The sequence below is a fragment of the Azolla caroliniana genome, unplaced genomic scaffold, assembly GCF_043228905.1.
Source record: "Azolla caroliniana isolate FFs.n. ecotype wild unplaced genomic scaffold, voAzoCaro1.0.p SCAF_13, whole genome shotgun sequence".
Lineage (NCBI taxonomy): Eukaryota > Viridiplantae > Streptophyta > Polypodiopsida > Salviniales > Salviniaceae > Azolla > Azolla caroliniana.
This window is the reverse complement of record NW_028230448.1, coordinates 877,824-884,698: the sequence shown is the minus strand read 5'-3', so window position 1 is coordinate 884,698 and position 6,875 is coordinate 877,824.

Genomic DNA, 6,875 nt, shown 5'->3' with positions numbered 1-6,875 from the left:
TCCTCCATTTTGAGCATGAACCATTGTCGCCACCCAATCCACCAAATCATTCGCTTTTTCTTTGCTTTACCATGACTAGTTGTCATGGCCCCTTGTTCTCCTTTCAAATATAACTCTTTAGGCTTTATGCATGTTCCACCTTTGTCTCGACCATCTCCTTGGTCAAGGCACTTTGACCCATCATGCAGTTTTGTTTTCGGTCTTCATCCACAAGTCATTATTTGAATAATGGCATTGAATACCCCATGTAGTATCTTCAAGTGTATGCCCACGTCGAGATCCTTACGCGACCATTTTTCATGCTTCCCAATTCGTCCATCTTTGTGGTTTCTTCTTATGTTAGAGTTCTCCATCGATTCCTCAATCTTAATGATAATGTCCACCTTCAAGTTGAATGTTACATCAATATCTTGAGGAATACCCTTCAAATCATCTTGGCCCACTTGGCCCTCGTCTTTTTTTGTTGTGCTTTGCTTGGAGTCTTTCCCCCACACATAAGCTTCGACCCTTGCTTCCTCGTCGTCACTGTCCTTCTCTTGGGTCTTACATCGGTTAATGCCCAAGTCTCCAGAATGAGTGTGGAGAGATCCATATGTATTTGTCGGCCACGCCCCAACATCGTTATTTGCGTTGGCTTGAACCTTTGCTTCCCCGCCATCACCTTCTGTCTCTTGGGTCTCACGTTGGCTTTGAACCACAACTGCCCAAGTCTCTAGAACATGTGCGAAGGAATCCATTTCTCTTTGGTCAATCGTCTTCGACACCTTTGTCTTGATGTGATCTTTCACATTAGATTGGAACTCCCCCTTGTTACCACCTTCTGTCTCTTGGGTCTTCTGTTGGTTCTCGGACGCAACTGCCCAAGTCTTTGGAACCAGTGAGGGGAAAGTCTTGTCACTGCCATCATTCACCATCGACTCATCCATATCTATCTTCGCCTCGATGTGCACACCATCTTGGTCCTTCCCCTTGCTACCACCTTCCATCTCTTGGGTCACACGTTGGCTCTCTGCAACTGCCCAAGTCTCCGGAACTTGTGTGAAGGAATCCTCGACGTGGCCATCTGCCATTAATTTGTTTCGACCTTCGGCTCCTCGCCGACACCTTCCGTCTCTTGGGTCTCACGTTGGTTCTTTGTTGTCCGCCGGAATAGTAACCGACGGACAAGAGCGCAGGAATAGGGAATAATATAGATTGTAATGCATGTAACGGTTCACGGGGGAAGCGTGGCTAAAAGACCCTGCGTATATAAAGGGCAGAAAACCTCTGATAGAGGTAGCGTGTAATTTTGGAATGTAAAGAAGCGTATCGTAATAGAATTCTATCTTCTCTGATATCTGTGTATAGCTACGACTAATATACTGTGTGTCTGTAATACCTAAGAGTGTAGAAGTAAGCAACGTGAGTGTGTAGCCACTGTTAAGGAGTTTGGTTGTAGCCGTCTCCCTTTTATGCTGCTAGATTACGGGGAACATTCCCCTACGTATTACACACAGACGCCACCATTCGTTGTCTCACAGTCACTTGGAGGTCTAGGTCGAAGGACTGACCGTAGACCGTGTTCCTAATCGGCAACACTTTTGGCACGCTTGGTGATCTGTGTCTTCTCACGGACGAACAACAACGAATGGATGTTTAGCCGCAAACGCCCCAGAGAACCAACACGACCAGACCGGCCAATCACAAGGTCCATCACACGCTAGGCAGAGGACCGCGCGCGATAGAAGCCTCGCCTTAGCGACCCCAACACTACCTGGCGTGATCACAAAGGTGATTTTCCGCTCTCCAACTACCTCGACGATACGCGGGGAGCACGCTCAGCACAACAACACTGTGGTCTTTCCCGACCTGCCGTAGCCCCCATCATGGCCTTTGCCTATCCTCGCTTTAACGGCGAAACCGACGCCGCAACTCATATTCGCATGTTCCTCAATGTCTGGAATGCAAACCACATGGCGTAGAGCCTTTTTGAGGCGATAGCGCACCAATCCAAAATGACGGAGTTCGGGTTAACATTTCTGGCAGCATTACGCCGACCCATACGGACAACGCTCAACAACAATAGCGTGAAAGGGGAAACGACGGATGTGGTCATTGAACGAGCGTTACAACTCGAGTTGGACGAGGAGGAGGAAAGGTTTTCTATGTCCTCATTACGACAAGCGTTACCCCAAGACGAGGAACGACAGTTTCATCAAGCAATCCAGTGCACAATTTGCTTGAACTCGGGGCATTCCGCAGTGGAGTGCAACATGCGAATCCACTGCCCAATCTGCCACTTGAAGGCTCACACAGTCGAACAATGCGAATACAATATGCTGAATAGAGCCGCTCCCACAGTACGCAGCATGGACACACAGCGTCCCCCACGGCGTACTGAACAAAGGAGGCAAGAAGACCGACCACGGTATGTGGATCGCAACCCATGTGACGACTGGCACCACCGGAATTGCCGAACTCACAATGATTCCGAGGAAGATGAGCTAGAGGATGAGGATTATCGTGGTCCCCTGAGTTATGCTAAAGGGGGCCGGCGCTATGAGAATCACCGGTCGACAAACAAACATGGCGGCTTCAATGGTTATCGTGGGAAGCAGTGGCAATATCGAGACCACCAGCGATATGATGAAAGCTCGGGCGATGAGCGACACCAAGAACCACGCCGGGACCAACAACAACCACCGCGTACGTTCCGACGAACGTTCCACGTGGATCATTCGACACTATTGTATTTGGTGGAGAAACAAGCCCTGACGTGGAGATTGGCGCGATGGATGCTGCTGCTTCAAGAATTCGATTTTGTAATTCAGCACCGCCCGGGGACGCAACACGCAGTGGCTGATTTTTTGAGCAGACTCGATAATGTAGAAACAATACAAAAGGATGACGACGACTTTCCGGATGCCGACATTCTGCGGGTAGCAGCACTAGCAAAAAGAATGGAATCGACCTTTCCGGACCGGTGGCTTATGGAAATGACATACTTTTTGACTACAGGACTGCCTCCACCACAATTACGCACGGACGAGAAGAAATGATTAGCCGTTCAGAGCCGTAACTTTTGCTTGGTAGAAGGAATTTTATATCACAAAGAAAGTGATGGCATTTGGCGACGCGAGGTACGTCAGGATGAGAAAGAAGCAGTCTTACGGGAGGCTCACTGCGGCACGACAGGCGACCATTACGCGGGTGATGTTACAGCCCGGAAAATATGGCAGGCGGGCCTATGGTGGCCGACAACATAGAAGGACGCATACGAGTATTGTAGAAAGTGTGATTTGTGTCAATGGATGGGCCAGCCCACGGAGGGCGCAAGGATGCCACACCAGCCCGTATTATCGTTAGACCCCTTCCAAAAGTGGGGATTGGATTTTGTGGGTCCCTTCACACCGGTGGCAGCCTGTACGGGCAATAAATACATATTGGTAGCCACGGATTATTGCACCAAGTGGGTAGAAGCAAAGGCACTACGAGAAAATACGGCAACCATCACAACGAGATTCCTTTACGAGCATATTTGGTGTCGGTTCGGCTGTCCGATTGAGCTTATCGGTGACCAGGGGAGCCACTTTCTCAATACGGTTGTTCGAGAACTAACACAACATTACGCCATAGTCCACAAGAAGAGTACACCATATTATCCACAGGCGAAAGGGTTAGCGGAATCCACCAACAAGACGTTGTAGACCATCTTAAAGAAAATCGTCAATGAAAATAGAACGGACTGAGATACCAAATTACAGAGCGCGTTATGGGCGTATAGAACCAGCTACAAAACAAACATATAGTCAACACCGTTTCGACTAGCGTTTGGGCTGGAGGCCGTGATGCCGGTAGAGTTTCAGATACCTAGTTTACGGATTCAGGTACGAGACCGACTATCGGAAGTCAAGTCGGAGGGGGTACGACTCCACTAGCTACTCGAACTCGGCGAAAAACGTGTACATAGCATAGCTGTGTTGGAGCAGGAACAACGACGGCGTAAAGCGTTTGTGGATCGACATCGGAACGCACAGGAAAAGGATTTCACGGTCGGTCGAGCGGTACTGGTTTTCCAAACCCGCATGGGCCATATGCCAGGGAAGTTACGATTCTGCTAGACATGCCTGTACTGGATAATAGGAGCGGATCAAGGCACGTTCCAACTAGGCACACTGGCCGGGGAAGTCTTACGACAAAAGGTGAATGGGTTCCGCCTTAAACCTTACCTGGGCGCTACGCCACCTAACCCATTCACCGCCAGACAGGACAAAGCCGGAGAACCCGCGACGTAAGTGGACGGCCCCACTTGTATCATAATGTAAAAATAGGTTGTATGTAACCGTTAAGAAAAAAAAACAGAAAAAGAAAGAAAGAGAAGATAGCGACGCTATTAAAGAAAAAAGGACTGAATGCATGCATAGACTCCTAGATCAAGAACACGCGGCACCACGATGGCTCACCGCCCAATGAACCCTAGGCCACAAAAAGAAGGAAATAGAAGATCTTCTGCACAAAACAAAAACTCACCTCCTAACTCTCAGCGCTCTCAGCGCTCTCATCGCTCCCCTCCCTCACCTTCTCCTCCATCCTCTCACAGAGCTCCAACCCACTGCAACCACCAGTCTCCTCCCCACGAGCCTACTCTGGAGATGCCGATCTTTATCTATACCGCCTTATGGCGATGGCTCATGGAGAAACGCCTGGATGGGTACATCCGGGTTGCAGAAGCACCTCCACACCCGGATGCGATGGACATCGCCAGAAAGCTTAATATCGACACGGTCACCAACTCTTCCATCCGAAAAAAGTTGGACCTGTCATCACTAGGCGAGAGGCATTTCGAAATCCCTCCTACAGAGGCGCTGCAGAGATATTTCGGTCCATATTCCTCCTCCGCCAAGGCCTATAGAACGAAGCAGATCCCAGATCCCTTCTTCCGTGAAGTCGCCAAGTTCCTATTAGAGGTCGGATACGTACACGTCAACGCATATGGGATGCCCAAGCAGAAGGCGGGTATCATTATTGATACCTTTGAAGGGCATGCGGTCAATTGGGGGGTCATCACGGGCCGATCATACAACAGTACCTGATGGTGCTATTCCCACCCCGAGGCCTGCCGACACTGCAGCCCAGTAGACCCACGCCTCCGCCCCGATCCACGAAGTGCAGGTTAGCGGAGTTAGCTGCTGTAGAGTGGGAAGAGGAATGCCAACCCGCCCAGCCAGACACATAGACAACGCAGGAAGAGCAGTTGGCGCGCTCCGCGGAAGCAGCCCCAGAGCTAGATGCCGAAACACGGTAGGATAGCCCTAGACCGAAATAGCGGAGGTTGGACAGGAAAGATGGGCGGGGATTAGTTAAAGACATCCCCACGGTGGCAAAGACAACGACCAAAGGCGATGGCTCCGCAACTACGGAGCCCAACACCACCTTCGAAATCATCCGGGAGCCACGACCGATCATTATGGCCCAGTCACAATGAGGGAAAGCCGTATTGACGGTGGAAAGCGAGGTTTTGGCATATCCAGATATCCCGGACACGGCCCATGAGTTCAGCGCCCTCTTGTAGTTCGGAACCTCTTTTGAGCTCATGGAATTCTTGGCAACGCAACAGATAAAGGCCTCACAACAAATGGCCAAGGAGCACGCGGAGCGCCAGATGATCAAGCGCGCCCTAACTCAAACGCGGAGAGCGACGATGAGGACCGACTAGCCAGAGTCGGCAGACAGAGGAACGCCGGTATACGCCGAGTGGGGATGGAGCTACCCCCATTAAACATGGCCCTAGTAAAAGTCCATAGGGAATTGGCAAAGGTCAGCACGGGCGCCAAGGAGATGGCGATTAAAAATAAGAATGTCTGGAAGAAGGTGGAACTGACCCAAGCCGAGCTGCAAAATGCCAACGAACGCATCGCGGAGTTGGAAACTAACACGACTACGGTGCAACAAGCAACTCCACCACCAAACCACGCCATCGATGCCTTGAAGGAAGAGATTGAGGCTCAGACCACCATTGCCTCAAAAGCAAAAAGGGCCATACAACTAGCGGAATCAGAAATTGACCGCCTTCGAGCTGAACTGCACCAATCCTCAGATAGGGAAAAGGAGATCAGGGCCAACGACCGGAAGGCAATAAAAACCCTTGAAGAGAAACTTGTTGCAGAGGCAACACAACACAACAGGACAAAAGTTGAAAGCGCCCAATTACGGGAGGAAGCGAAGAAATCGGAGGCGGCAATTGCGGGACTCCGGACCTTATTGGAGAAAAAGAAGGTATGGTTCGACGAGTAGCTGGTGGGCGAACAGGAAAGAAGGCATCAGCTCGAAATCCTCCTAAACAATGAAATGGGGAAATTAGAAGAACTCCATGCAAGGGAATCCCAGTTGTGGGTGGGCCTGAAGACCACGTACGAAGAAGCGACGACGGTTAGTTAGCAAGAAATTGCAAACCTCAAGAAGTCGGTGGAAGAAGCACGCAACCGTTGCCAGGCCATCACAGACAACGTGCGTATTCTTCTACAAACAAATCGGGAGAGATTCACATCGCAATTGAAAACGACGCTAGAGAAAGGATGGATGGTGTGGGCAGCCCAAGCAGCGGAATTGCACGCGTATCATGCAGACTGGGAGAACCAGCGAAAAGACGGCCGAGGTTTCTATAAACTCAATGAGGAGAGCATTGCGGCAGTACGCGAGGACCTAGCGCAAGACTATCGCGCGTTAGCTGACCAACATTCCGAAGAACTCGCGCAACTCTTAGATGATTTTGGTGAAAGCCAAGAGGAGCTATTTCACCAGATCACACAACCCGGCAACACGCGAACAAATGAGGAATCCATCGCGACGCCAATCCCGGGCACTGCCGAAGAAGAGGAACCTCAGGCCAGGTCACC